The following is a 23,217-nucleotide window of genomic DNA, read 5'->3' as shown; positions in this document are numbered from 1 at the left end:
ATTAAGAATTACACTCATCTAGATTACAGCTGAAGAAAAACATTCATAAACAACACAGATTGAACTCAGGGTACTCAGTGAGTAAATCCTGAAAGTTATTCTTTTTCCTTGCTGCTTAGTATTGAAAATTAGATAACATATATGGATTTTAGCAAAAACAACTAATTAACAGGGAGAGTTACAGAGACTTATTGTATGGTGAAATACACAGGAATCCAACAGTCATCAACAGGCATCAGAACGCATTCAACATTTCAGACATCCGAGAAATTCCATCGCTTTCTTTATTAGACTTCAGAAAGGATTACAGCATAAGAGTTTCTTTTTGAGAAATCAACAACAACCCCTTAAACTTATGCGAGGGGCAAATATATACTCTCGGTCTTTACAAAAATATCTGAGTTCTAAGTTATCTCAGATTTAATAATCTCAACAACTCTTAAGATATTAACATCATAAAGTTATTACAGCATTGAATATAAAGTAAATGTGTCTTTATACTTTGTCAGAAGATATTTTTAGCCTTTGGAGGCTGCTAAGTCGGTTGGAGTGACCTGCATAACTGCTGTGATAATGCGTTCTTTGAGCTGCGTTGCTGTAGATTTTCGGCCTAGACACCTGTAGCTTTTATTTTGCCTTTTGGCCGAAATCTCTGCTGAGCTGGCTCAGCTTTTAATTTTGACTGTATGTTGATCCCTTTGCAGCTGTCCTGTGTATGGAAGTTTTTTCCTTTCATATGAGCAAAAAAGTTGCTGAATGGCACGCTGTTTACAAAATAGTTTGTATAGCATTGGTCCACCATTCTTGAGTAGGTAACTGATGCCTTAGGATTGCACCCATGGTCTCTTCTGCTTCTGTGTACTTGAAAAAGTTGGGAGCTGCATCAAAAAGATGATTGATCTCATTCATTATGAAAAATAGACTTTCTACCTTGTTGTAGATAGTCTGTCCTGTAGCTGGCCCTGTTTCTTCTGAGCTGCTGGGCCTTTCATTGATCTGGCTGGTGGCAAAGGTGTTGACCCTTTTGGCATATTAGTCATGGGTGTATAATCTCCCTGCGTTATTCAGTAAACCAGGGAGCCCTCTGCTTTCCAACACCTGAAACTTCTCCATAAATTTGTTTACCTCGGTCTGCATGTCTTGGGTTCTTCTGTCTAATGTCTGTACCAAATTCTTGAGTGTGAGAACCCTTTTGATTGACTGGATGTGCTCAGTTCTGTTAGGTATGCCCATGACAGCCAACTGACTGCTTGTTTTGTGGTTGAGCACATTGATCATCCTTGTTGCTATTTCAGGCGTGCTGCCTAGAGTAGCCCTTGCTTTGTGAATTTCTACTCGTGCTCTTGGAATGAGCTCTAATTGCTCGTGGATGGTCTCTATAAACTGCCATTGGTCAGTAATAGATTGGCCAATATTGGCCCACAGCACAGTTTTTAATTCAGCAGTTACCTTTTCCAGCTCTGTTATTCTTCTCTTTAAAGTTTTGACATCCTTTTCTTTCTCAGCCACATTTCTTTTGCTTTTATCATACTTGTCATTCACACTGGCTAGGGATTGTTTGACTTCATTGAGCTCTTTCATTTGAGCTTCCAGGACTTGTATTTCAGTTTGCAGCTTCTGCATATCCAGACTATGAGTCTGTTCTGTTGTTGGTGAAGCTGTTGATGTAGTCGGTGCTGTTGCTTCTGTTTGTTGAGAAGGAGGAGCAGTAGTAGTGGCATCTTCTTCCAGATTGATAGTTTCAGGAGGAGGTTGGGAAGTCTGCCCTTCTTCTCTTTGTGCCAAGGTGGCCTGTAATGCTGTCCGTGCTGCTTCTGCCTCTCCTAGCTTTTCCTGTGTTTGCATCAGCTGTTTGTACAGGGTTATCAGCAGAGTGTTTGCCCATTCATCATGTCTTTGTTGGGCTACATCATCAGTCTGAGGGTGAATGGTGGCTGGGAGTTTGATTTTCCTTCTTAAAGCTGCCAAATCTGCATCCCTTAATTTCAGGATCTCTTGTATGCCTTTGATATCTTTGGGATCATGCCCAATCTCTATAATAATGTCCTCTAAGGTCCTTATTCTGTTGTCTTTTGCCTGGGATGATGCCTTCTCCAATTCCAACTGGGCAGCTGTATTATTAAGGCTATTATGTAGCCTGTAATTGTCTAAGGTTTGGTCTGCTAATGAAGCATAGACCATCTCACCCGTTTGTTTGTGTAGTTCAATCTTGTCCATCGGGTGGATGTCTTTGGCCATGACCTCCAAGTTGGTCCTTAGATAATCTGAAGTAGATTGTGGCTGAAGTGCTGTTGGCATAAAATGACTCATGATCATTTTGCCTTCTTGTAGATCAAAGGCAGACATGAGCCTTTGTTGATTTGTAGGAGCCATGTTCAGCAGATGATTGTACAGCTGTATCCTGATAGGCTCATTTCTCTTTTTGATTTCGATGAATTGTTGCTTAATGCCAAGTTCACCTTCCTTTTGCTGCCTTGAGGAGCTGACCTCTCCTCCCAATGTCCTATCTTGTTCCTGTTGGAAGGAACTAGCTGATGTTTCCCTGCTAGGTGGAACTATGCCAAAGGACCGCCCCATTGGCATTTCTTCTTCAGAGAAGGGGTTTAGTCTTTGCCTTTTCTCCCCATGAGTTGTTGATGCTGTGGGGGGAGTCTCCCTGTCTCTTTTCCTAAAGATGAATGTATCCTCCCTCTGAGGGGTCTGGAGGATTGATGCCTCAGCTGTAATATCTTGCCTTGGAGGCACTATTTGCTCAGTGGTTTTAGGATTTTCCACTGTCTTTTCTTGCTCGACAGGTTGCTCCTGCCTTTGTTGCTCTTGATGCTGCTGCTCTTGCTGCCATGGCTGTTCTTGCTGCACTCCTTCTGCTTGCTTTTCCATCTCTTCTTGCTGTTCTTGCAGCAATGTTTCTACCTCTTCTTCCGTTAAAGGAGGTGGCTGTTCCACCTGCTTTTCTTTGCCCTTGCTGTGTGTAATATCCTCGGCAACCTGCTGTGTTTTTGATGAGGACGTTGCTGTCCCAAGCTGCCTTCTGTATGTGAGGGGAACCTGTACACAGTTTTCCAGATCAGTATTCTTTTGAATATTTCTGGCTTCCTTTTCTAACAACTCTTCTTCACTAAATTCCTCTTCTAAGGTGCCCTCTGCCCATCTCAATGTGTTAGCATACTGTTCAATCTCGGGCTGCCTCACATGTGCATAGGTTCCTAGTTTATATTTGATTCTTCTCAGTGAAATGAAGTGATTAGGGTCATAGGGTACCCAAGAAAAACTGGTTTGTAATCTGAGGCCCTCTAGGATGTTGTCTGCCTCTTTCCATCCCTCCTCTCTTCTATTGTAAAGGAAAGATCCCAGCTGGCTCCTTATCTTCAGCTGTACTTTCTTATTCTTGCTTTCAAAGTGATGGCAGTCAGCATTTCCGAATTGCCTGAAATACTCCAAGGCAAACAGTCTCATTGGGACATACCTGGGCAATCTATATGGCTTTAACTCACAGCCATATATCCTGATCACTGTGTGGTGTTGGTAGAAGTACCAATCACCAATGCTGTATTTCTTAGACAGATGAAGAACTCTCCTCATATCATCAGTCAATCTTGGAGGAGGGACACCATACAATAGTGTCAAAGCTGGGTGAATGAATAAGTCCACAAACTCATTATATGTATATGGTGACACTGAGCTGCAGTGGAAAACTGATGTCCAGAAGACAACTGATCTTGGACTCCCCTGGGCATTCACTTTCTTCAAGAGGAGTGGGAAGCTATCTGATTGGTAGAATAGAAACAAATGGTAGATGTATGAGGCATACCTAAATAATCTCTCCCTTGGCAGATTTATTAGCTGCTCATGGATCCTGTCTGCAATATATGTGGCATAGTCATAGTGAATGGCAGGGGCCCTTCCAGGTGAAAATATGGACAGCATTGCCATTATACTGTGATCCACATCCTCCACTCCCCTGAATCCCAGGACATAACTGATTAAATCCACCATCATTTTGCCCAAATCATTTAAGTATTCGTATCCAATGGGAGGAGTTCTGATGGCTACAGAGGTTGGTGTGACAAACAGCTGATTGATTTTGATGATCTGATCATCTGCCAGCTTAGTTCCCTTCCTTATTAGGTGCTCCATGGAGAGAGGAGCCAATGACTTCGTTGTGTGGAAGTGTAGCATCTCATTGATGCTCTCAGGGGTAATTTGAAATAGGATTGAGCCAGAGGGGCTCAAAACAGCTCTTTGACAGGGGTCATAGCACTCCTGACATCTGTGAATGAATTCAGGCAAAGGGATAGCCTGAGGAAGGTTATATATGGGTAGATTGGAGTCCCAAATTCCCAGGATGTCAGCTCCACTGAGGTGCTGGGCTTTTAGTTCATTGAGCATATGAATGTTGTATTTAGAACCCATTCTAAACCACTCCATCATCTGGTAATCCACATCTCCTAATGCTTTCCACTCCAATTCTTTTTGAGGGGCATTCAGTGGTTTGATATTGAGTGCAATTGGTGTCTCCATGGTGCTTTTAAGTCTTCTAAGCTGTAATTGAACTGTTTGAAGTAGGCAAACCAGTTCAGGGATGATTTATCACAATGCAGGTGAGTTACGGGTATCAGAGGGGAATTAATCCAAGAGCAAGTGAAATTTTGTTTGAATTGGGGCTGCAATACTGTCAGGCCTCCCTCTGTTACTTGTAGCAAGTTTTTAAAGGATATAACTACTTCCTCACGATTGCGCGAGCATTTCTCAATTGTTTTGACAAAATTTGGGAATTTTAAGGCTCAGCTAGTGTTTTTCGAGGTGTTGATTGAAAATAGAGGTCTGTAGAGGAATTTCACCGGTGAATTATGAGTTTTAATGTCCTTTTAAGCTTCCTGTGAGATTTTATAGACAACTGCAGGCGTACGGAGGAAAATGACGAAAAATACCTGGTAGAACAGCGAACAAAGGTTCTACGAGTAGGCAGGAATGGTACTCTTGAGGTCGCCTGGTTGATTTCAGCAGGTTGGCGAGGAATCGGACGCGAACGGTATGCAACTGAGCAAGAAAAATTAGAGCGAAAATAACGTAAAAGCGCAAATTTTGGCCATAATATAGACTTTTTCCCAAATTTGGCGCTCTTTTGTGATGACGTCATTGGTGGGTCAGGGTCGGATGATGTCAGCTGACGTCATCAGGTGACGTGGTGGGTTCTCATTGATCCATGGGGGATGATGAGGTGGCAGCCATGTTGGCGGAGGGGTGGATAAAGGACGAAGGAAATGGCGCAGGCGGGGTGACGTGGAGTTGACGTGGCGCTGAGGTGGGCCAATTATCAGGCGGCTAGGGCCGTGGCGGTTACGGTTAAGTGCTGTAGCTGTCACGGTCTCTCGGGGCGGCTTATATACGGCACGGTTAGTGTCAGACTCTGAACCGAGAGAGCGAGAAGGGGACGCTGGCACAGGCCTGACGTACCCCTTCGTCATCTTCTCGGGTGGTAACGGGGGGACGTCGGGTCCAACCCGATATTGCTGTGGGCCGTCGGATTTGATGGGCCCGATCCAACGGCGGACGGGTGAGGGACTTGACCGGTGGATACGGACGGGCGGGTTTAAATAAAATATTATATTTTTTGAAAAACGCGCCAGGCGGAAAAGGTCACGGTCTATGCGCTTGTAATGCTTTTTAAACGTATTTTTGAAAAATCAAATATACGCGCCCGACTTTGGTTTAGGCGGAAAAAGTGGGTTTTTGGGCATTTTTCACATTTTCACAGGGTTTTATGAGTAAAATGGGTTTTTACATGATTTTTTCTGCAAATGAGGGGTATAATGAGTAGATTGACCTGTAGCAAGGGAGAGAGAGATGGCATAGGTTCGTCAAAGTGACCAGATGTCATTTTGATCCCTTTTCAGAGAACATATGGCTATAATGCCAAGGGGAGGGGTATTTATAAAAATTTGGGGGTTTATACACCATGGTGTTAATACTATTAGGGGAAAGGGTAAGATAGGGGAGTTATATAGTAGAATTAGGGGTTAATGTGGATGAAGGGGGCAAATGAGGGGGATATCACTAAGTTTGTTTGAAACTCACTTAGTTTAGAGAGTAGATCAAAATGAAAAGATTTTTACACAAGAAATGTGGCTTTTGAATGAACAAGAACCACCATGAAACCATGATCTTCCTCCATGAATCTCAGCTGATAAGGGGATGTTAGCAATAAACAGAAAGGGGGAGGAGGGAGGTTAGTCATGCTCCTTGATGTAACTTGATGAAGACGAACACCTTGTCACTTGATAGACTTTGCCTTCGTAGGCACAGTTAACACATCTGCACTGGTAAAGATAACCTTTCTGCAACCCCAACTACTTACCCAACTACTTGCCTAGCATTTTTTATTTCTTCTTAGAGGGTGCACTTGGACTTGCAGACCCTTACTTGCCTTTTTCTTTTCTTTGGCTTTTTCTTTGTAATTGCTATCTACTTCTACCCTTATCTCTTCCAAGGTCCCAGATTAAGCTGTTGGGAGCCTTTTCTTCTCTACCTGAACTACTTGTCTGCCAAGTTTAAACAGTTTGGACAGACTCCTTTCTCTATTCTACAACTGTAAATTTAAACTATGGAATGATCCAGATTAAGCTGTTGAATCATCCATCAAAATTTGAAGCTCATACCAAGCTGTAAGCATAGATTGGGTTCTCTTGAAAATATGTGATCTTTGAGTCATCAAAGTAGAACAAATTTGGACCTTCCATAGCCAATCATGAAATATGAAACCTATTGGTATAGGTATCTAACACATGCTAGATTAAGATTTCGAAAATTGACACAAAGCCTTATCGTACCGTTCTTTTTCCTAACGATCACCAGATTGGAACACCATGTTGCATGCCTTGTTTGAGCAATAATTCCTGCCGCAAGAATTTTTGAAAGCTCTTTCTGAACCAAAGGGGCTAACTTAGGATTAATCTGCCTAAGTTTCTGGCGAAAGGGTTTAGCATTTTCATCTTTTAAGGGGATAGTATGTTCCATGACATCTTCCCTATAACCTTTTAATTCATCATAAGAAAATGCTAAAACATTTTGATATTCGTGAAGTAAATTGATTAACTTTTTTCTTTCTTCAACACTACTACCTTTACCAATTTTAACAATCTTTGGGTTCGCAGGATTACCGATGTTTATCTCGAGGTATTCACCTGGGTCCATTTTATTTTCCTCTCTCAACTTCGTGGCATCGTGATGATCAAAGTGTTGCTCTAAGGCAACCACATTCCTATGAGTAGGATTTATGATATGCTCATGATTAACAGATCCATCCTCCTCGGAATCTATCCGGAAATCTTCAAACTCATCCAGACTACCAAGAAAACGAATCACTTGCTTTTCATCATTAAATACTTGCCAATGCTCTGAGTTATCTGGAACAGATGGTCTAAATATAACTTCCATTTTGATCTTATCCTTAATTAGCTCATCAGATAACTGGAAGGTAGTAGCGGCTACGACAAGTTCATTCGCCAAACTATTATGCTCTCTTGGGATAGCTTCAAGGTCAAGGGCATCAAAGTGTTCCATAATATCCCACACAACATTTCGATAATTCCTTAATCTTTGATTTTTACATGTCAAATTATTTTTAAGTTGCATGATAATTAAATCAAAATCCCCCTTAATGCTAAGCAACTTAATTCTCAAAGATTTTGCCAATTCAAGACCCAACAATAAAGCCTCATATTTAGCGAAATTGTTGGTTGCTTCAAACTCCAATCGATAGGCAAACTTGAAAATATGACCAAGGGGAGATTTAAACACTATTATCAAACTTTATCATTGAGATCCTTAATCTTATCATCAGGAGGAATTATGAAATTAGACATGATAGCGTAATTCCCAATGTCAGATTGTTCTTTAATTATCTCGTTGTGAGGTCTCTTAGGATCTTCATCATGGAATTTTCTTTCGGGCTCTCTATTAAGTCTTACAAAACCATCACCTCTAGGAGAAGGAATCATAGCATATGACCAATTCATTTGAATACTTCCTCCTAGATCAGAGGCCCACTCTCTGGACAAAAGCATACCCCAGGCATCAGGCACATCAACAACAACAATATCCATAACAATCATGATGTCTGGGTAAATTGATAGATGAACTTGTAAATCTTTGATCAAACCATGCACTTCAATCTTCTTAGAATCCATGGCACATATATTATAGTAGGGTTTAGAAACTCTTAAGTTAATTTGTTCCATGACCCTTTTAGTCATTACACAAGCTGATGCACCAGATTCCAACATGCAATTATTCGATTTATATCCATTAACCAACAAGGTGATAAAGAAAAGTTGGTGATCTTTGTTATCTGCATCTAAGCTTTGCAAATATATGGGAGCATCGTGATAGTCAACTTCCTGGGTCTTCTGTTGAGAAATATTTACTTGAGGACCTTGAATAGCTTTTAGTAACTTATCTCTTTGTGAAGGGATTTTAGCAATCTCGAAGACAGGAACCTAGATTTTCGCATTGTTAAACCAACTTCCCAAATCGACATTTAATCCAGAGTTTAAGCCAGGGTTAAAAGTTCGAGAGGGAATTTGATTCCCGCTCTGATCTTTATCCCTTCTCTGATAGGTTAAACCTTTATCTCTAGCAATTTCCATGATTTGCTCTAGAGAGGGTTTTTCACCATATAACTTAGCCAAAATGTCATCTTCATTTTCAAGGTTATTTATACTAAAAGCTGACGAGGGATTCATAACGTCACGACTAGTTTCCTTAACTTCCATCCAATCATCCATAGACAAAGGAATCTCATTACCCACTACATTTATTTGATCACTTGCCCCAAACATTCCATTATCTAAAATTCTTCTAACGATGGGACAAGTAGCCTCTTCATGAAGAGCATCACAAACCCGACGGTAAGGAAGAGCATTATCGACCAAATTAGTAAGCGGATTAGGAGGTCTCTGCTCACTAGATTGACCCTTCTTTTGCCAATTGTTATTTCTGTCATTATTATTTCCAAGTTGGAAATTTTGCATTTGTGCTCTTTCCATTTGGACCAACCTATTCTACAAAGTAGCTATCTCCTTAGTATGATTAATTTCCATGCTTCCGATCTTTTGGAGCAATTTATGAACAAGCTCGCTATCAGGCTCTTGAACTGCTTTTCCTTTAGGTTCTTTTAGTTTCGTAGTAGCCCTATCGAAACTTGGGATCTCAGACTTCCCAAACGTCGCCTTGTCCTTTTCAAGCTCTATTGCTATCGCTTGACAATCCCTATAATCATTCAGTTTAGCGCATCTCAACTCATAGGAAGGCTCAGGGCTAAAGGCGTCAATATAAAAATCTCGAAGAGATCTTTCGGTAGGTTTATAATCTTGAGGTAATTCTTTAATAATATCATTAAACCTTTTGTTAAATTCTTCAACGGTTTCATTCTCTCTCTTTTTTATTATGCTAATAGCTTTCACGAGGTGTCTTCCTTCTCTCTTATCTCCATACTATTCCTTAAAGGCATCAATGATCGATTGTAAGGAATTAAATGAATTCCGAGGCTTTTCTGAAAACCAGTCGTGAGCATCGCCCTCCAAGGTTAGAATAAAAATAGTCATTCTAACATCTTCATGATTAAAATCAACAGACCTTGCGTACTTAGCCATCCATAAACTAAAAGCTTTCAGATGTGAATTAGCACTAATCGCGTTATTTCCTTGAAAGCTAGGAAACTTATCTATCCCAAGTGTTGGAAGATCATTGGGATAACCTTGAATGTTAGAAAAATCGCAAGGGGCATATATATCCATGATGTCATGCTCAACCAGGCTAGTAAAAAGGAAATGGATATCAAATAGGGCTTTTTGTCCGAGGTTAATAAGAAGTGTACGAGAAGAGAGTTTGTGTAATCATACCCTGAGAGCCCTTTTAGGATCAGGAGCAGGATTGCACAAATTGCTTGGATGTCTTCTAGTATACACTCTTGCAGATGATATATGAAGTGGAGTCGCCACTTGGACAGGAAGTGAAACACGGAAAAGCTCGAAAGGAAGGAGCTAAGGACAGGAAACGACGAGAGGAAAGAAACGAGACAAATGTCGAAGGAACCAAGGATAGAAAAAACTCTATCCTCGGCAGTGGCGCCAAAATATGTTGTTGCACTTCTCCTTGATCATCTTGTTGTATATAGGCACATCCTTTATGGCTTGGAGAAGGGGTATTTTTACACATAACTGTTTCATTTCTCCCAAAAGTTCGGTTTCTTCTGGGGTCGGTTGGGTGGTTCTAGTTAGACTCTCAGGAAAGGGTGGAATGACTTTGGGTTCACTTTCTTGTTTTTCTTCCTGATCCTCCTTAGGAGGAGGTTGGCTATTTGGGAGAACCTTCCCAGATTGTAGGTTAATCTCCTGAATCTCCACAACATAGGTTGGGCATGATGTTTCCCCACTATATACCTGCTGGGCCTATCTGTTGTTGGGGTTCGGGTTCGGTTGAGCAGGTATTTGGGGTTGTCTTGGAGGAGCAAGAGGTAATGGTTATGGTTGAGCAGGTGGTGGAGGCAAAAGAGCGGGGGGAGAGTTATATTGGGGCCTCCACCCCTGATGAGGTGCACTCCATTGAGGCTGTGGCTGAGCATAAGGATGAAACGAATGAGCAACTGGAGGGGCTTGGTATTGAGGAGGATATGACCGAGGAGGGGGTGTGGACCAGCAAGGATGAGCAAGGGGACCCCAAGAAGGCATGGAAGTGACTTGATTGGGGTTGTAATAGCTCTGGGAGGTCCCTTGCATTCCCTGTTGGTAAGGTCTGGGCCCATGTGGCCTCCTTTGGTTCATGAAATAGAGTGGTTCAGTGGCTCCCTCAGCCCCTTGATATGCAGCTTTGATTCCAGGCAAAGAAGGGCACTGATTCGTAGGATGGTCCTGTTCATAGACTACACACACTTCTATAGATTGTTGTGGGCATTCGTTCCTAGGGTGCTTTCTCGTGCACCTGGGACAGAAGATGGCCAGAGCTCTCTCGAATTCCTCTTGTTTCCTTTTGATATGCAAGGTATCCATTTGCATGGCAAGAGTCTGCCTTACCTTGCTCTTGAAATCTTCCAGTCGATTCTCAAGTTCATTTCTAAGGGATGAGTTGGATGAGGATGTACTGGCTAATGGTTGACTTCCCCTACCTCTCTTCCTCGCTGACCTGGAATGGTTTCTAAACACAGTCTTTATGTCATCATAAGGTAGTTGATAGATGTCTCCCCTAGCGAGCAAACAGAGTGTATCTAGAAGGTGTTCAGGGACTCCTCTGAGCAAAACCAACTTCAGAGATTTAGGGTCAAGTGTGCACCTAGCCCTTTTATAACTGAGTTGAAACTTCTCTTCATAGTCTTCTAAAGATTCATCACTACCCATGGTCATATGGAAGATTTCTTCCTTGGTTTCCTTTGATCTGCAATAGTCCCAGTATTTGTTGTTAAAGGCTTGCTGCATCTGAACCCAAGTTGTGATAATGTCTCTAGGTAACCCCATGAACCAGCGGAAGGCTGCATCCTTGAGGGTAGAAGGAAACAACATCAACTTCTGCTCGTCTTCTGCATAGTCATAGGTTCGATAGATAACAACAAATTCAAACAAGAAAGTATCAGGATCTTCGGTAGTCAGTCCATGTAAGTGAGCTAGGACTGAAGGACTTATGTTTTTCATTTTTGTGTCCCCATTGGTCTCCCGAATAGGAAAGGTACCTTCTATTCTTTCCCCATTCCCTCTAACGTTTATGTTTTCAACCATGGTCTCAGGAGGAATGTTTTCTTGCTCTTCTTCGGCTATAGGATCTTCGTATATCTCTGGAGGTTCACCTATAAGATCTTTTGGATCACTGCCACCAAAGAAGAGAGAAGGGTGACTTAGTGATGTGTTGGGGGTGTTGGGCAGGAATTTTCCTGAATTGTCTCTATTCCTATGAGGCATGAAAGGAAATCTCTTTTTTAAATTTTTGTCTTTCTTTTTTTGCTTGTACCTGCAAAAATTGAAATGGATTGAATAGCAAATTGCAGCTAACTAAAATAAACCTTGCTGAAATGAAAATTGCAGAATTGAAATGAAAGCAGGAGATGTCTAATCTACTTTTGCTGAAATTAAAGCAGGAAATGTCTAATCTATGCTTACTGAAATGAAATTGCAGAATTGAAATGAAAATAGGAAATGTTTAATCTATGCTTGCTGAAATGAAATTGCAAAGTTGAAATGAAAGCGAGAAATGTCTAATCTACTTTTGCAGAAATGAAATTGCAGAATTGAAATGAAACAACTACTCTACTGTTGCTGAAATAAACTACTTAGAAGAATGTTGTAGTAGAAAATAGAAGAAAACCAGTAATCACAAATACTCTGACGCTTCCCCGGCAACGACTCCAAAAAGAGTGGTGAGCTCTAGTATTGCAACAATAATGTTGCAACTCCTAGGGCTCCCTTCTTTACTTTGATCAACCCGGTAGTTCGTAACAAACTTGGAAGCGACGGTGCTGTATGCACAAATACTAGCTCTTACTGCAGGCTGTCACTAGATCAGCTAGCACAAGTTCGATAGGAGCTCAAGCCAATTTCTATGAGTTCTCAGAAGAAGCTTTTACTGTGATGGCAGAAGACTAATTCTACAGGGGCTATTCTACTTGCAGAAAGAGAATGAAAACTAAAATGGAACTCAAACCCTAACAAACCCTAATCGTGCAAGAAAAGAGATGGAAACTACTGAAATGGGTGCCATTGATTACTAAAAAGGTAAATTGTATTTATTCAAGCTACTTCTGAAGAGAAATGGAAAGAAATCATATTTTTTCAATTTTGAGTATTTTTATGCGGATTTATTATGCTTGTGATTTGACTAATTGTGACTATGCAGAGGTTTGGTGGCAAAGGAGGATGGAGTTGGCTTTTGCAGATGGTGAGGAAGGTGTGGAGGGGTCCTAAGAAGTCCCTAGTACCCTTCTAGAGACTTCCATTGCGACCAGACTTCGAAAAATCACTCGCAAGAACTTCTACAGGAGGCTTCGAAAAATCGCTTGCATGAACTTCTATAGGAGGTTGCAGAGGATCTACAGGAAGTTCTACAGGAGGAGGTCGAAAGTGATTTTTGGAGGTTTGAAGGTGGAAAAATGGTGGGAAAAAGGAAATGAAGGCTGGATGAAGGTGTTGGAGGGTCTAGGACTCTATTAATGAAGATCGGGAACGAAGGAGAGGGTTGGACTTGCTCAAAGGGGAAGAAAACAACTTTGCACAAAAACCTAGAAATTAGGACAGTTTGGCGAAATGTGGTGAATGAGTGAAGGAATCTGCGAAAGATGAGCTTGTACAGGTTGTGCTATGGAGATATGACAAGCTGGAATGTTTTTCAAGTGAGTTGCACACCTACTTATTCAGACTGACGCAAGCAAGAACCGAAAAACAAAGTTTGTCTAATTTGACCTAAAATCTGACCTAAAAATAGAAAAGTGCTGAATAGAAATTTATGAATAGGAAACTATGTGAGAAAGCCATGGTAAATGAACAAGAAATGGTCTAAGCATGTGAATCCAAGCAAATATCAGCTTCTCCAACTCAAAACATCACACTAGCGATTGCATGAAAGGCAAAAACGTGTTTTTGGTGGCAGCAACAGTGCCTGGTCCTCAATTCATGGTCCCAAGGAGGGAGAAAGGGGATCAAGGCCTACTGGTAGCCCTTTTGGATCTTTCTCTATTACTACAACAAACTACTTAAACAACTTGAAGCAAGAACAACTAATTTAATCATCAAAAGCAACCTATTTTACCAAAGCAAGATTAATCCTAAACAACAGAAATCAGCTTATGAATGCAAGAAAAAAACATATAAATACACAAAAGAGGTGTTGGGCAGCTTGGGTTGGGCCCTCCCCCAAGAGCTTCAGCCCTCTAGAAAAGATCAGTGTTGGTTCAAAGCTGGATTCATCTTTCATTGATCAAAAAATAATAGTTACATCACAAAATGTCTGCAAAAGGAGCTTGAAAATGAGCTGAGTACAAGATCGCACAAAAGTGCGAAAATAGACTATGAAATGGCTAACCTACTGAGTCCTGAAGCCTTCTTATTTATACAAGTGGAGACTCCCAACAGCCCTCCTAAACTTAAGGAACTCGTCTGCCTAAATTGAAGATAATAGCAACCCCACTTGAGTGCTCAGCTGCCCCTTGGAATCATTGATGTGGTGGCCTTTGAACTCCAAGCTGCTGGTGGAGAACTCGAGGAAGGGGTCATTAATGCAAGAGACACCCCTCCTATAAGTCCTCAGCCCTGTTTCCTCGAGTTTGGCTACTAATATGCTCATAAATGCCTGGTCCTTGTCCAAAAATTGTTCAAAAATTTGCAATAAACACTCATTAGACTATGTGGCAAAGTGACTATCCCCATTCACTCAATTGACATAAATATATTCAAAAACATGCATAGAACTATGGAGAATGGTGGATTAAATGGAAATAATAGGCAAAATGAGCCCATATAGTTACCCATTTCTGGGGCTCATCAGTATATATGAAGGAAGGAGAAATTGTGGTACATGATCTACCCTGGCCTTTGTTTTTCCACCCTTATTCATATGCCTTTTTACTTTTATTGATTTATTGATTTTTTCTTTTTATAAATTTTTAGGGCTCTAGGGAATGAGAGCATGATGTGGAAGATGTAGCAGTGTTTACCCCCTTACGGTTGGGCAGTTCATCACCCACCTTGGGTTGGGACAATCAAGTGTTCTTTAATGATGCAAGGGGGCTCATATAGGGGCCCTAGGAGCTAGGGTGATGGCCATAATGATATGAGGTAGAGCTCATGTTGGCTTTTGCCCACATGCTAAATTTGTATATCTCAGCTGTCTTTGCATTTTATGGTACATTTCCTATTGAGAGTGGCCAAATTATGCTTTTTACTTTCTTTTTAGTTGCATCAACCTCCGGGGAATTGTTCTAGGCCAGACCCAAAGTGTGGACAAGGGAAGTGGGAGGCTAAATCCTTGTGGACCTGGATGGGAAATATGTGGAAAGGGGCTATAATGAGCGGAGGGGACTGATTTATGTCATATTTGGAAGCGGGACCACACAACCAAAATCAAGGCTTCCCATAAAGTGCCACTCTTAAAGCTAGTAGCCAATAAAGGAGATCCCACAGGACTAGGATACAAGACTAACCATCAAATTGGACAAGGGGACAAGAGTATAGACCAAGTCCATTCTCTCTTCCGAATCCCCCCACTAATCCATGTCCAAATGTGTATATAATAAGTAAGAAAAAATACCCAATTACATCAATGAAAAGCCATACCTTTAGGATTGGAAGGCCCACCTTAAAACATATGATCATGACAGAATGGGAAAGGGCACATAATGGTTGGTTCAAGTGGCGGAGATGGTGGCACATCGAGCTCTCAGTGGGTTGCAAGGGGCTACCAACTACCGACTGAAGTTAACCTAGGAGAAACTTCTCCTATCGGTGTCACCCACAAATGGTGGTTAACATTTGGCTCCAACTAGGACATTATCTCTTAGTAGAGTGCATGAACGTACTCAAACAAGGAGGTCATGAGAATACCAACAATCTCTTGGGACCATGGACTTGTTACCTGCACATCAAAGACTAAGCACATGGGGCAACATATTTTTATGGCGGTTTATGATCACCCATGCTTATGTTAGGCCATAAAAATAAACAAGAAATAAATTTTTAAATTCTAAATACAACTACTCTAGCATGATAAAAGAATATGATGTTAATTATAACGTGAAAATCAGCATGCAACCCTAGTTTAACATGCATATTACATCACCAAAGTACTAAGTGTAATCATAGACACAATGCAACCAACATATCATCCAGTCAATATGAAAACAACTACCCTTATGCTTACTCATGTAATAGATCCAAAGGCAAGGGTAGGAATGATAACATAGAAGATCATAATGGTGGGAGGTGGGAAAATGAAATGACCACACATGGGGTATCATGGGGGATGAGGGAACAAAAGGATGTAATGTGTTCCACAAGATCCTTTCTTCCAACCAAAAGATAGAGATATCATCAATCAATCTCATAAACCTCCAATAGATGGAAACCTCAGGCATGTCATCCCATCATGGTCCTTATCATTTATATCGTGCTCTATGGCCACCATAGGGTCATGATTGGAAGGAAAGGAAGTCTGATGACATGGGGAGAAACAAGAAGTATGTTTATCATGATAATCATACTCATGTGAGAGAAAGGATTCATTATCATGAGAGAAAGGATTCATTATTAGAAGGGTTGACGAAAGGGTCCACATGCAGTTCAACTTCAACCCCAGGTTTGTGAGGAAGGACAAGGTTCCTATTGATATCATCATCATAGGTGTCATCGATAGGGCCCTTGTCAAAATAATTCCCACACAAGCCTCCCATTTCCCTTCTTCAATATGTAAGTAATCATTGATATCAATTTCTAAAGGGGATATGGGATCAAGGCCTTCTTGATGCTTAATGAGGGCTACCTCTTGAATGTTTAATGTTGGGCATACTTGAAAATGATTAAGAAATCCATCAAAGAATTCTTCAATGGATGAGATGCCCCCTAGGTTCACAATCATGTAACCATGAATTATGACCTTGGAGGGATATCATGAACAACATCAAGATGACATCGTAATGAACCAACTAAGCTTGCGAGGAATATGTGGTAAATCTTGCTAGATGATCAACAACAGGTAGTGGGTCACCATTAAACTTGGGCACCCCACGTATGATAGTCTAGGTAAGATGCCTTGGGCGTCCATGAATGCGAATGATGTCCAAAGTAGGGAAATCATCAAAGAAAGAGATCCTATTAAGTTAGGCATATCAATCATGTAGGAGTTGCCAGGGTGAATTTAAAGGTGCCTAAAGAGATGCTTGCTTCACCTTACAACCATTGACTTTGGAATTCAATGAAGAACTAGGGATTAATTCTTCCAATGGAGTCGGAAGGAATGATATGTCAATATTGTCATATAGGGAACAAGACACGGGTCTCATGTCCCCGACAACGGCACCAAAAATCTTACCACACAATCTAGCAGGGGTCCTAGGAGGGGTTCCTCGGGGACTACTACTAGACCAAGTGACAACAATGGGATAAAGACCCACTGTCACATCAACCAATGTTCCCCACTCTTTATGGACTTCCATTGATGGGAGGAGTCCTAGTATAAAGGAAATCACTTGAATGATAGGATCAACGACAAGGTATAATGTGTTTTACAAGGATTGCTGCAGTGTTGAGTGCCAATAGTTGCGCAAGTGATGCAAGTAGTGATGGTGATGATGAGTTACCTTCTAGTCTTGGAAGTACCTCTCTCGATAAGAGGGAGTGTTGATTTTTTAGTAGTTTGCAAGGTACTCCAAGCCCTAGGGTTCAAGGTTTGGAGGGAAAAGCGCCATAAGAGTCGCTTATGGGCTTGGAACCCAAGGTTGTGGTTTTTCACCCATAGTAATTTGGGCCAAAACCATGGACACATTTCGACATGTGATGGATGAGGATAATAACTTTTGTTGAGATGAATCTGACGCAACGAAAATAATCCAATTTCGAGTTGTAGAAATGGACATATGAATTTTTGAAGTATATGGTTGGGTTTGCACATGAGGAGTCTAGGTTGGCTTATTGTAAATAAGCCATGTGACATTTGCACAAGCCCCTGAGTGAACGTTGGAAGAAGCCCTTGTATTTGGTATAAATAAAAGGTGAATTAGAGTCATTTGACTCATCCAAAGGTGCAACAAAGGCAGCGAAGAAGGAGCGAAATAACAAGTTTCAAGGACAGAAGAGACCTTTGTTTTTGGGCCACAGGTAGAAGAGTATCTCAGTGAGGAGAAGAGGTTGCGTAGGAGCCTTCTTGTGACTACTGAGGCATTGATTTACACTTGCAAGAAGGTCAAGCATAAGGAGGAGGGATGTAGGTCTGTTGTGACAGAAATAAGGTGAGGAAACTATCTTTTGTTTGGGTTGTAGCTACAGGTAGGATGTTGTGGTAGTCTGCGGGCCTTACCACCTCAAACCAGTTCCTGCGTGGGTTTGTTCTGGAGCAGATTTGTGCCTAGAACGATAAAAAGTAAATGGAGGATCCTTCCTAGGTGAGGCCATAGTTATTAAAGGTTGTTTTGGTGTATTTTTCAGGGCTATTGCAACATGTCGTGATGCCATAACCAGGACACAGTTATAACAATAGTGATACAACAAATTTGGAATAGTTTTTCCTTGTGTTGGATCCTAGTATTTGATCAGTTTGGATGGAATACTTGTTGCAGCCTGTGGAAGCCACGAGTTGAAGTTGATTGGGTGATAGAAAACTTCAAGGAACATATTTCATAGTGAAGAGTTGGGAGCCATTGGTTTGGTGGAGGGCAGTGTGTTGGCTACCCAAAGTATCCCTAGACTAGCAGTCTTGAAGTGACAAAGACAACTGAAGGTTGAGTGAAGTTTGGTGCCTAATGTGCATCACTTTGATGGATAAAAGTGACTACTAGATTGACAGATTGGAGCTTAGGTATTGGCCAGCCTAGAGAGCATATCAGATCATCTCGTGTTCATTGCAGCGTAAGCGACTTACAGTAGTGTTAGGTGGAAGCCCTCCTGGAGTCTCTACGTGTCCTTCTTTGAAGGACTAAGGGGTAGCTAGAGAGCAGTACAAAAGCGAAGGACCGACAAGACAAGATATGACATAGAAGTTGCAACATGATTGTCATTGTATCTTGTTTACCATAGGCTGTTGTATTATTCAAATTGGTTTAATATAACGAAGATTGGGTCGTACATTATTGTACAATATTTTGTTAAAAATTATGTATATTTTTGCATATGTGATTTACTACTTTATATTTTCCGTTGTACAAAGCAGTTCTTGTTGAGATTCTTGGTTTGGTAGTGTCAGAGATTCTAAGATTCTAACCTAGACCCAAGATCGTGGAAATTCAACATTGTATCAGAGCGTGTCTAAGCTACTTTGGAAGTCAGTGAATCAAAGTTGTGAACAACGAAGTACAAATTAAGAGGGAGTTTGTCACATTGTAGGTGACAAGGTTGAAGTTGCAGGCTAGTATCCGGTATGAGGACAGGTTGGAGCAGTTGTCCAACTATAGTCCATGAAATGAAAGGATCAAGTTGGTATTGTAGGTCAATAGGATATGGGATTTGATTGAGGAAGCCATCAAGAAGCCAAAAAACCCAAAGGAGTTGGATGTGTCCGAGGATTTGGATATGAGGGCGAGCTTGATCATCCTTGATGGTGTGAAGGATCCCCTAATACCTCATTTATATGGGAAGAACACTACACATGAGATGTGGATGGATCTTTAGAATTTGTTCCAGAATAAGGACAAGAACCGGGTACTTGTATTGGAGGATAATTTGAAGCCCACCGAGATGATATAGGGTGAAAAAGTGACTTCGTATCTGACAATATTGTCCTAGGTAAAAGATGAACTTACTTTCGTTGGTATGACTATTTTAGAGAATGATATGGTGAGGATTGCCTTGAAAGGGTTCACCGAGGAATGGAAGCCCTTCATTAAAGGGATTGTTACCAAAGAGAAATTATCATACTAGAATAGGTTATGGGACAACTTCATTCAGGAAGAGTTGCAAGACGAGGATCTTCATGCAAAGAAGAGGGCTTCCGAGGATGACATGGCACTTGCAGCACGAATGAAGGGTAAGCAGAAGAAGGACTTCAGTAAAGTCAAGTGTTTTAACTATGGCGAGATGGGTCATTTTTCGTGGAGATGTCCGATGAAGAAGGGAGATGATGAGAAAAAGAAAGGGAAGCAATTCGCCAGTGTTTTCACTTTCGCTGAGATAGATGCTCTTACTAGGAGATTTGAAGAGGAGTAATTTTCTATGATCTATCATTTTTCACAGTGTACTGTCAATGAGGATGGATGGTACATGGACAGTAGTGTGTTGAAACATATAACAAGGTTATAGAAGGTTTTTGAGACTCTAGCTGAAGGGGACTGGAAGTTGCACAAGGTTTTGGGCAACAAGAGTCAGAAGGAGATCTGAGGATCGAGAGTTGTGCCATTCAGAATGGAGATAGGACGAATCATGTGGGTCTAGGATGTGCTATTTGTACCAGGACTTAGATATAGCGTGATATTTGTCTCAATTATGGAGAAGAATGGGTTTGAGGTCTTGTTCCGGGATGGGAAGGCAAGACTCAGACGTAGAGGCTCTAGGTTCGATGGGATTGTGCTTGGATTTAGAGTGCATGGTCTATATAGGCTGATGGGCAAGCCTATGGATCATGGGAAGAAGGAGCAGGTGCAGATTTCAGAGAAGCAATTGCAGGTGCAAGCTTCAGAGGAGTAGGTACAAGTTCTTGAGAATAAATTCCAGGTTCGAGAGACTCGGAGGGAGTCGAGTTCTAGTGGGAGCTTGCAGATTTAGAGGGAGACTTTGAAGCCCAAGAAGAGTGCATGAATAGTGGGAAGCAAGGGTGCTTCCACATCTTCCAAGAAGGAATCATGGAGGGAGTAAAAGATATTTCAGGACAAGGGAAGAAGAAGGATTCTTGTAGTGATAGCGACACTTACGAGAGAGGCGTAGTCCATGCTGCATGGATTGTTGTAGTTGTGAGCGCCAAGAGTTGGGCGAGTGTTGTGAGTAGTGATGATGATGATGAGTTACTTCCTAGTCTTGTAAATACCTCCCTTGCTAAGAGGGAGTGTTGATTTTTGAGTAGCTCCAGAGCTACTCCAAGCCCTAGGGTTCCGGGTTTTGAGGGAAAAGCTCCACAAGAGTCACTTGTGGGCTTGGAACCCAATGTTGGGGTTTTTCACCCATCATGATTTGGGCCAAAAACATGGACACATTTCGACATGTGATGGATGAGGATGATAACTCTTGTCGAGATGAATCCGACGCAATGAAAATGATCCAATTCAGAGTTGTAGAAATGGAGATATGAATTTTTGAAGTATATAGTTGGGTTTGCACATGAGGAGTCTAGGTCGGCTTGATGTTAATAAGCCATGTGATAGTGGTACAAGCCCTAATTGAACATTGGAGGAAGCTCTTTTATTTGGCATAAATAGAAGGTGAATTAGTGTCATTTGACTCATCCAAAGGTGCAACAAAGGCAGCGAAGAAGGAGTGGATCAACTTGTTCAAGGAGAGAGGAGAGCTTTGCTTTTGGGCCGCATCTAAAAGGGTATCTCAGCGAGGAGAAGAGGCTGCATAGGAGCCTTCTTGTGATTGTTGAGGGAATATTTTACACTTGCAGGAAGGTCGAGCATAAGGAGGAGGGACACAGGTCTGTTGTGGTGGAAATAAAGTAAGGAAACTCTGTTTTGTGTGGGTCGTAGGTACAGGTAGGATGTTGTGGTAGGCTATAGGCCAAATTTTTCCTGTGTGGGTTTGTTTTGGAGCAGATTTGTGCCCAGAACAACAACACATAAATGGAACATCCTTCCTAGGTGAGGCAACAATTATTAAATGTTGTTTGGGTGTATGTTTTAGGGCTATTGCAGCATGCCATGAGGCCCTAACCAGGACATAGTTATAATAACAGTGATACAAAAAATATGGAACATTCTTGGCTTGTGTTGGATCCTAGTATCGTATCAATTCGGATGGGATACTTGTTATAGTCTGTGGAAGCCAGGAGTTGAAGTTGACTGGGTGATAGAAGACTTCAAGGAGTAGATTTTACAGTGAAGATTTGGGAGCCATTAGTCTCATGGAGGGCAGCGTGATGGCTACCAAAAGTAGCCCTAGACTAGCAGTCTTGAAGTGATGAAGGGTAGCATGATGGGTACCCAAAGTAGCCCTAGACTAGCAGCCTTGAAGTGACGAAGACAGTTGAAGGTTGGGTGAAGTTTGGTGCCTAATGTGTAGCATTTTGATGGACAAAAGTGACTACTAGATTGGCAGATTGGAGCTCATGTGTTGGCCAACCTAGAGAGAAGATTAGATCAGCCCATGTTCATAGCAACAGAAGAGAATTGTCGTAGTTTTCGGTGGCAGCCCTCCTAGAGTCTCTATGTGTTGTTCTTTGAAGGACTAAGAGGCAACTAGAGAGCAGTACGAAAGCGAAGGTTCGACAGGATACGATACGACATAGAAGCTGCAACATGATTATCAATCTGTCTTGTATACCATAGACTGTTGTATTATTCAGATTGGTTTAATATAACGAAGATTGGGTTGTACATTATTGTACAATATTTTGTTAAAAATTGTGTATACTTGTGCATATGTGATTTACTGCTTTATATTTTCCCTTGTGCAAAGTAGTTCTTGTTGATATTCTTTGTTTAATAGCATCAGAGATTCTAAGATTCTAACCTAGACCCAAGATCGTGGAAATTCAAAATGGTATCAGAGCATGTCTGAGCTACATTGGAAGTCAGTGAATCAGAGTTTTGCATAACGAAGTACAACTTAAGAGGGAGTTGGTCACATTGTAGGTGACAATGTCAAAGTTGCAGGTTGGTACCCTATATGAGGGCAGGTTGGAGGGGTTGTCCACCTATAGTCCATGGAAGGAAAGGATTAAGTTGGTCTTCTAGGTCAACTGGATCTGGGAGTTCGTTGAGAAAGCCATCAAGAAGCCAACATACCCAAAGGAGCTGGAAGTCTACGAGGATTTTGGATACAAGGGCGAGATTGATCATCCTTGATGGTGTGAAGGATCCCCTAATACCTCATTTGTTCGAGAAGAACACTACACATGAGATGTGGATGTCTCTTCAGAATTTGTTCACGAATAAGAACGGGAACCAAGTATTGGTACTGGAGTATAATTTGAAGTCCACTAAGATGATACAAGGTGAAGAAATGACTTCGTATCTTACAATATTGTCTTAGGTAATAGATGAGCTTGCTACCATCAATGTGACTATTTCAAAGAAAGATATTTTGAGGATCGCCTTGAAATGGTTCACCGAGGAATGAAAGCCCTTCATAAAAGGGATTGTTTCCATAGAGAAATTTCCAGACTGGAATATGCTTTGGGATGACTTCGTATCTTATGATATTGTCTTAGGTAACAAATGAGCCTGCTACCGTCGATGTGACTATTTCAAAGAAAGATATTTTGAGGATCGCCTTGAAAGGGTTCATCGAGGAATGAAAGCCCTTCATAAAAGGGATTGTTTCCATAGAGAAACTTCCAGACTGGAATATGCTGTGGGATGACTTCATTCACGAAGAGTTGCGGGAT

Source organism: Pinus tabuliformis, chromosome 1_1 (assembly GCF_031772625.1).
Source record: "Pinus tabuliformis cultivar Carrire ecotype Pingquan chromosome 1_1, CPIR1, whole genome shotgun sequence".
Lineage (NCBI taxonomy): Eukaryota > Viridiplantae > Streptophyta > Pinopsida > Pinales > Pinaceae > Pinus > Pinus tabuliformis.
The sequence above is the reverse complement of the archived record's forward strand: the minus strand, read 5'-3'. Positions refer to the sequence as shown.